This window comes from Cnephaeus nilssonii, assembly GCF_951640355.1.
Source record: "Cnephaeus nilssonii genome assembly, chromosome: 8".
Lineage (NCBI taxonomy): Eukaryota > Metazoa > Chordata > Mammalia > Chiroptera > Vespertilionidae > Cnephaeus > Cnephaeus nilssonii.
The window spans coordinates 62708971-62718619 of record NC_137079.1 but is presented as its reverse complement, the minus strand read 5'-3'; positions in this window follow the sequence as shown (position 1 = coordinate 62718619).

Genomic DNA, 9649 nt, shown 5'->3' with positions numbered 1-9649 from the left:
CCAGGCCCCTCAGAGAGCTACTGGTGCACGGATTCATGTGCAGGGCTACTAGTATGCATATAAGCATAACCATTCATACACTCCTTGGTGAAGGCCCAGGGGGTGAATGGGGGGAGGGAAGGGGACACCTGTAATACTTTCAACAATAAAGATAAATTTGAAAAAAAAGATACAGTGAAATGAACAGATAGTCAGAAATGTTCACCTTTGGAGTTTTTAATGTTGATTAAAAACAGGTCCCTGATAGGGCAATGCTATTGAAGGCATGCCCTTAAAATACACTGAGTGGCCAGATTATTATGATCTCTGAACACATAATAATCTGGCCACTCAGTGTATATATATACACTAATATATATATTAGAGGACCAGTGCATGAATTCATGCATGGGTGGGGTCTGGCCAGACTGGCAGCGGGAGGGGACATGGGCGGTTGGCTGGCCTGCCTGCTGGTCGAACTCCTGGTCAAGGGGACATTTGCATATTAGCCTTTTATTATATAGGCTATACACTGAGTGGCCAGATTATTATGCATTCAGAGATCATAATAATCTGGTCACTCAGTGTATATATTGTAAGTGGTTATTTTACATACACCCCTGGAGCTGATATTCTGGTAGGGGGAAGATAGACAATGAGCAAGCAAATAATTAAATAGCTAGCATGGCAATGAATATTCATATAGAAATTGAGACTGTATTTGAGAAATACCTGAATGAATTTATCCATTTAAGTAGTAATTGTGTTTTAAACTGGAATACACTTAAAGAAAGACTGATCACTTACTAGTAAACAACCCATTGTATTTTTTCTAACATTTTCTATAATGGTTCTGTTAGCACATACATATGGCATCAGTCAATAGTTGCAAAGTGAAGTGGCAGTTTTGTCCAGGTCATTAAGAGGCACCCCATGAGTAAAAAAATTAAAGCCAGCATAGTTTTAGTATTTGAAAGTTCTGGAAAATTGCCAAAATCCCCCCCTTTTTAATACATATACACAAAGTTAACCAAACTATTCATAACCTTTATAGCCAGATCTAAAGTGAACTTTCTAAGCTGAGGAGAATGAACTCCACCCCCATCCTCCCCCACCCCCACCTCCAACTGCCCCCCCCACACACACACACACACACAGCAGCTGAGCACTGTGTTCTTGCTCCAAACCAATCCAATGCAGAGCTCAGTAGACAAATGGAGGGGCGTAAGGAGATCAAAACTCAACCTCTCAGTGTTTAAATTAATTTGTTCAAAATGGGCAATGGACATGAGGAAACTATTTAAAGAAAAGAAGTGTACAGTAATCTAAGGAAAGCAATTTAAAGTAAATTGACCCCAAAAGAATGTTTGAGAACATAACCTAATGCTCATGAAGGTGTACTAAGAAGAACATGCTATACTCCGCTGGTAGAAGTATAAATTTCTTTTGTTTTCTGGAAAACAATTCCAGAAAGTAGGACTCTGGTAAACAATTTGGCAGTGTGACCCATTCATTCTTTCATTTAACCAATGTTTATGGAGTGCTTAGCTTATGCCTGACAGTGAACAAACACAAAAAATCCCTGCTTTCATGGAGCTGATATTCTGGTGGGGGAAGATAGACAATGAGCAAGCAAATAATTAAATAGCTAGCATGTCACATGTTGTTAAGAGTGATGGAGAAATCGTTTTAATTTGCAGGGAAGGGAGCAGCATTGTGTGGTTACTTTAGTAGAATGGTCAAGAGTAGCTTTATTGAAAAGGTGGCATTTGAGCAAAGACCAGAAAGAAGTAAAGGTTATCAAGGGGAGGCACACAGCCATGTTTCATCCCAGATTCTACGTAGACCAAGCTCCATGCCATCAGATTGGTTTACTACCAGCAGCGAAGTTGGGGGAAAGCCCACCTCCCAATATGCTCTCTCCTATGGTGACCATGTGGCAGACCTGCTGCCTGGATAGCCCTGTACTAGAGAACCCAACCCTGTCTTGGGCAATCATGTAGGCACCCAGCAACCAAGGATGCCCTGGGCCCCTGAGGAGCTGTCCTCTGTGCTGACAGGCTGCTGGGCCAAGGCGCTAGAACACCAGCAGGACAGGGCTAGTGTCTTGCTAGCCTCTAAGCAGGGGGAGCCCAGCCCATTATAACACCCTCATGAGCACTTGGCCTGCTCCTCCCTTTCCTGTCCCAGTTCTGAGTGTTCTCTGAGGAAACTCATAATAGTACTTTTTCATCTATCTTATGAAATTAGCAGAAATCAAAACCAGGTATATATCTAAAGTTATTCCACAGTTATTTAAAATAGAAATAGCCAGTAAAAGGCAGAACTGTAACTTATATTCACAATAAATTAGATATTTGTGTGCATAGAAAAAAGACAGAAAAGAAATTCATTAAAGTCACAGCCATCGTTATAGAGCAGGTATCAGCAAATTACGGCCCAACGTGCCAAATCTGACCCAAGGCTTGTTTTTGTAAAATTTTACTGGAGCACAGTCATGCACACTTGTGTAGCCTCTTTTGAAATACAACAGAGCTGAGGAGTTAAAGCAGAGATTATATGGCATACAAACCTAAACCATTGACTTTCTGATCCTTGACAGAAAAGGTTTACTTGCCCTTGGTCTACAAAGCTCAGTTACAAAGGTTTTGTTTTTCTCCCTGTGTCTCTGTATATTTTACCTTTTCTAAAGATAACAATACATGACGGTTATAGTCAGAATAAAGATAAACACAGTCATGCGTCCCTTAACAAGGAGGATACATTCTGAGAAATTTATCGTTAGGTACTTTTGTCATTGTGAGGAAATCATAGAGTGCACTTACACAAACCTAGAGAGTATAGCTCACTACACACCAGGCTGTATGGTATAGTCTATTGTCTGAGGCTCTAAACCTGAATACTGTAGGCAATTATAATACAATAAGTATTTTTATAACATCTAAATATAACTAAACACAGAAAGGGTAGAGTAAAAATAAGATACAAAAGATAAAGAATGGTACACCTGTATGGGGCACTTACCATGAATGGAGCTTGCAGGACAGGAAGTGGCTCTAGATGAGTCAGTGAGTAAGTGATGAGTAAGTGAGAAGGTCTAGGACATTACTCTAAACTATTGTAGACTTTACAAACGCTGTACACCTAGTCTACACTAAATTTTAAAATACATATGTAGATTTTTTTCTTCAAAAATAAATTAACCTTAGTTTACTGTAACCATTTCACTTCACAAACTTTTTAATTTTTTAACATTTTGACTTTTAAACACTAACACATCATATAGATGTACAAAAATAATTTCTTTATATCCTTATTTCATAAGCATTTTTCTCTTCAAAAACATATTTTTTACTGCTTTAGCTTTTGTTAAAAACCAAGACACATACATTAGCCTAGGCCTCCACAGGGTCAAGATCTCAATATCACTTTCTTTCACCTCCACACAAGGTCTTCAGTATCAAAAGCACACATGGAGCTGTCATTTCCTATAATGACAATGCCTTCTTCTGAAATACCTCCCGCAGCACCTACCTGAGGTCCTTGAAGAGGTGTCACTCTTTTCAGAAATATGTTCATGGTGGTTTGCTTGGTTTGTTTCATTTTTTTATCATAGACTAGAGGCCCGATGCACAAACTTCGTGAAAGAGCCTTGGCCCTGGCCCCCGCCCGCCACCGCCATGGCAGGGGGCCTCTGATGCCTCTACCTTGGCACCCACCCACTGCGGCTTTGTCCAGAAGGACATCTGGAAGGACGTCCGGTCTAGTTAGCATATTATGCTTTTGTTATTATAGATTTGCTTGTAAGCATATACTGCACCATATACATTCTTCTCTAATAATGAGAACCTTTAGATCTTGGGGTCCATGTTTTCTTTTCTTTTTTTTTCTTGGTAAATATAAAATGTAAACTTTTATCAGAGCTTTTTTTTTTAAGCTTTTATTTTTTTATATTTTATTTTTTTTAATAAATCTTTATTGTTCAGATTATTACAGTTGTTCCTCTTTTTTCCCCCCATAGCTCCCCTCCATCCGGTTCCCACCCCAACCTCTGCCCTTACCCACCCCCCAATGTCCTCATCCATAGGTGAACAATTTTTGTCTAGTCTCTTCCCACACCCACCACACCACTTTCCCCCTGAGGATGGTCAGTCCACTCCCTTTCCATGCCCCTGATTCTATTATATTCACCAGTTTATTCTGTTCATCATATTTTTTATTCACTTGATTTTTAGATTCACTTGTTGATAGATATGTATTTGTTGTTTATAATTTTTATCTTTACCTTTTTCTTCTTCATCATCTTCTTAAAGAATACCTTTCAGCATTTCATATAATACTGGTTTGGTGGTGATGAACTCCTTTAGTTTTTTCTTATCTGTGAAGCTCTTTATCTGACCTTCAGTTCTGAATGATAGCTTTGCTGGGTAGAGTAATCTTGGTTGTAGGTTCTTGCTATTCATCACTTTGAATATTTCTTGCCATTCATTTCTGGCCCGCATAGTTTTTGTTGAGAAATCAGCTGACAGTCATATGGGTACTCTGTTGTAGGTAACCAACCGTTTTTCTCTTGCTGCTTTTAATATTCTCTCTTTGTCTTTTGCTCTTGGCATTTTAATTATGATGTGTCTCGGTGTGGTCCTCTTTGGATTCCTTTTGTTTGGGGTTCTCTGTGCTTCCTGGACTTGTAAGTCTATTTCTTTCACTTGTAAGTCTATTTTTTTCACCTGGACTTGTAAGTCTATTTCTTTCAGGGGAAGTTTTCTGTCATTATTTCTTCAAATAGATTTTCAATATCTTGCTCTCTCTCTTCTTCTGGCACCCCCATAATTTGGATATTGGTACACTTGAAGTTCTCCCAAAGGCTCCTTACACTATCTTCGTATTTTTTTATTCTTTTTTCTTTTTGCTTTTCCGGTTGGGTGTTTTTTGCTTCTTTGTATTTCAAATTTTTGACTTGATTCTTGCCATCCTCTAGTCTGTTGTTGGATCTCTGTATATTATTCTTTATTTCAGTCAGTATATGCTTAATTTCTAATTGGTCCTTTTTCATATCCTCGAGGGTCTCAGTAAATTTATCGGTAGTTTCTAAAAGATTCTTGAGTAAGCTTATAACCATGGTTTTGAACTCTATATCCAGTAGTATTTTTTCCTCCTTTTCTTTCATTTGTGACTTGTTTCTTTGTCTCCGCATTTTGGCTGCTTCCCTGTGTTGATAGAGTGGCTTTGTGTGCTAGGTGTCCTATAGAGCCCAGTGGCTCAGCCTCCCCAGTTACCTGAGGTGGACACTCTTGGTGCACCCCTTTGTGGGCTGTGTGCACAGTCTTGTTGTAGTTAAGCCTTGATTGTTGTTGATATCACTGGGAGGAATTGACCTCCAGGCCAATTGGCTGTGAGGATCAGCTGTGTCTACGATGGGAGAACTTCTGTGCTGAGGCAAGACTTGCTTCAGTGGGGCTTTGGTGCTCACTGAGTCTGCCTCTTGAGTGTGTCCCTTATGGATCTGAGGAGTTGTAATCTGGATGGTCCCACTCTGACCACTGGGTACACTGGCTCTTGGATCTCCAAGGAGGTGCTAATTTAGCCTCTGCCTGAGGCCACCCAGCAGGAGCTACAGAGAGATCTGCAGATTCCTCTTCTTTGTTTGGGGTTTGGAGGTGCCCAGATGAGGCCCAGCTGTGAAGCAATGCAAGCTGCTGTGGGGCCTTGGGCTTTCTTTTTGATGTTCTGGGTCTCTCTGACTCAGCTGCAGTTTGTTAGGTAATTTTACATTTCAAAGGACCAGGTCATTCATATGCAAAAACCTCTGCGCACAGCTTAGCTGGGGCGAGGTCTCAGGCTGCAGCAAACAGCAATGGCTGACCATCAGCCCTGCCCTAAGAGGCCCCTGGGTCTCAGTGTCCCTCAGTGTCCCTCTGAGAGAAAGCTGCCCTCGAGTTCCACCTGATGCCAGACAGTCCAGTTTCTCCCCGTATGAATCTGAGTCCCCAGAGTCTCACCCAGAACTGGAGTTCAGAGCAGTCAGGAGCTTATGTCTCCCTCCAGATTGAAAAAGACAGCCACGTACTCAGTTGCCTGCCCTTTCCACGTGCGCACCTCCGTACCTCTGCACTTTACTTCCACAGCTCCTCTGAGTCTCAGTGTGCTTTTCTCTTTCCTTCTACTTGTAGAATTTCCACTCAGCCAGCCTTCCAGTGGTTCTGGATGATGTCCGTTTTGTCTTTTAGTTGTAGTTTTGAAGTGGTTGTGCGAGGCAGCAATTTCAGGTGTTTATCTATGCCACCATCTTGGTTTCTCTCTATCAGAGCTTTTTTAGGAGCTTGTTGAGTTCTGCAAAAGCTTCTGCTAATGCCCCTTCACTTCTTTGGCGTTCTTCTTTTTCTTCACCTTCAGTTTCCTTTTCTCTTGCCTCTTCTTCAGCTTTTCATTTCTGTTCCAATTCCAATAATTTCTCATTGATCACTTCCTCAGGAACCACATCTATGAGTTTCTGAATGTTGTCCTCCTCCACACCCAGCTTAAAGTTGTTTGCCATCTTGACCACAGCCTTGTTGACTTTTACAACCTCCTCATCCCTGGCAAATCCTTTGCTGTCATAGACAAACCTCTTGAGTGTCTTCTTCCAAATGCCATTCATACACTCCTTGGTGACATTACCCCAAGCCCAAGCAAGGTTCTTGAAGCAATCATAGATGTTGTAATTATTCCAGAATTATATCAGTGTCTTCCTCAGTTGCAGCAATTGCTGGGCAAAGGTCCTCCTCAGGTACAAGGCCTTAAAAGCTGCTATATCTCTTTTTAGGTGATGTTTGGAAAGAGAAACACCACTTTGATATTGGGATGAAGATCACCAATAAAAGGAGCATGTCCAGGAGCATTATTAAAAATAATCAAAATATTGAAAGGTATGTTATTATCCAAACAGTACTTTTCCATTTCACTGGGACAGCAATTCAGGAAGCTATCTTGGAAACGGAGTTGGATCATCCAGGACTTCTTACGGTTCCTGTTGTACAGTGCAGTGTGTGCTTATTGACATGCTTGTAGACCCTGGGGTTCTCACTGTGCCAGATCACAAGGGTTTCAATTTGTAGCCTGCGACATTGCTCCCAAGCAAGACTGTTGTCCAGTCCTTAAAAGCCTTGAAGCCTAGCATTGACTTGGCCTCCTAATACATGAAAGTCCTTTTGGGCATAGTTTGCAGAATGGGGAGGTTTCATCCATACTCAATATTTGGTCTGCAAGTAATTTTTCTCCACCACCAGCTTATTTAGGATTTCCAAAATTTCTTCAACTGCCTTCACATCAGCATTCATGGACTCATCACTCACTTTTGCATTATGTAATAAATAACAATTCTTAAATTGTTTAAACCACCCAGTGCTAGCAGTAAATTCAACATCACAGTAAGGCCCTGCCTTTTCTTTCAACATCTCAATCACTTCGCTTTGGATGTGATTGTCATGGTGCTGAGAGGTGCATACTTCTGTGTCTGGTCTTCAATCCAGGTCACTAGAAGTTTCTCCTAGTCGGACAAAGACCCTTCTCAAACTTTCGCTAGTCTTGCTGCCTTCCATGAATGCCTTTAACAGCTTCTGTCACGTTGTTTTTATTCTTTAAGACCATAGCTATGGTGGAATGGGACATGCCTGACTGCTGAGCAATAACCATCACTGATTTTCCACCTTCATAGTCCTTAATCACTTTTAGTTCTGTTTCCAGGTCAATTACTTGATGTAGTAACATTAAGAGTCGATTTTGTACACCTAGAGACCATGATGAACAAAACAACATGGGATTAAGTCAAGCCCCAGAGAAAATGATGCAATCAAGAGACGCAGTAAATGAGATGTATGAGGCTGCTGCCAGTGCAATACGGCAAACTTTGTTTTGTAAGTAGAAAGAATGCACTCTAAAATAATGATTAAAAGGTACAGTACAGTAAATACATAAACCAGCAACGTGTTCATTGTCATTATCAACTGTTCTATATTGTACATAACTGTACGTGCTAGACTTCTATACCACTTCAGTGCAGTAGGTTTGTTTACACCAGCATCAGCACAAACACGTGAGCACTCCCAAATATCACAGCTACCAGTCACTAGGTGATAGGACCTTTTCAGCTCCATTATAATCTTATGGGACCAGCTTTATACATGTGGTTTGTTATTGACCAAAACGTCATTATGAGGGACATTACTATATGTAATTTTGTTCTTTTCTATTGCTTGGAAATCTACTATAAAATTGTGAATGGTTATTATCAAACCCAGTTTGATCCTCAGCCCTAGTTAAATAGCTTATAATGTGGGCTATAACATTACCAAACATTTGTTGCTTGCACATATTGCCTTTCAGGCACCACTGTAAGCACGTTGCAACTACTAATTCCCAATCTTCATAATAATTCTATGAGACAGGAATTATTATTATCCCTTTTCACAGATGAGAAAAGTGTAAAACAAAGGAGTTAAATAATTCATCCTACGTCTCACATTTGTACACTGGAACCAGAATCAAGTCCAAGGTGTGTAGAGTCAGGCTTTATATTCCAAATCCTAGACTGTGCTGCCTCCTTGTGATTATTTAACTCTTGTACTGCCTGCATAGAAGAAAAATGTACTTTGTCCATGGCAAAAATTAGTTCTCTCAAGTTAATACTCAAAGTCTGAAAACTTTTGCAGAGACTGAGAGAGGAAAGAGGTAGGTGGGAGAGGAAAAAAGGGATAGATGTGGTAAGTTGAATTTTTATAGTCCAGACTATATTAAAAAGGGCATTCAAGGAAAGGGATCTGGTGTATTAGTAAGGGTTCTCCAGAGAAACAAAACCAATACAGTGTGTTTGTGTGTGTGTGTCGGGGGGGGGGGGGGTGGGGCGAAGGATGGTGAGGTGGGGACAGATTTATTTTAAGGAATTGACTCAAGCAATTGTGGAGAATGGTAATTCTGAATTCTACGGAGCAAGCAAGCTGGCTAGAGACAGACCCAGGGAAGAACTGATGCTGCAGCTTGAGTCTGGAGACAGAATTTCTTCTTTCTTGGGGGACCTATTTTTTTTTTCTCTTAAGGTTTTTAAGTTATTGGATGAGGCTCACCTGAATTATGGAAAGTAATTTTCTTTATTCAAAGTCTACTGATGTAAATGTTAATCTCATCTTTATGCTCTAGCCAGTCTTCCCAATGGTTAGAGCATCGGCCCTTGCACCAAATGGCCAAGGGTTTGATTCCCACACGTGCGAGAGGCAACCAATCGATGAGTCTCTCTCACATTGATGTTTCTCTCTCCCTCTTTCTCTCTCTCTCTCTCTCTCTCTCTCTCTCTCTCTCTCTCTCTTCCCCTCCCCCACTCCCTTCCTCTCACTCTCTCTAAAAAATCAATGCAAAAAATATTCTCAGGTGAGGATTAACAAAAATAAAAAATAGCCCTAACCGGTTTGGCTCAGTGGATGGAGCGTCGGCCTGCAGACTCAAGGGTCCCAGGTTCAATTACAGTCAAGGGCATGTACCTTGGTTGCAGGCACATCCCCAGTGGGGGGGGGTGCAGGAGGCAGCTGGTCGATGTTTCTCTTTCATTGATGTTTCTAACTCTCTATCCCTCTCCCTTCCTCTCTGTAAAAATCAATAACATATATTTAAAAATAAATAAATGTTAAATCTCATCTTTAAA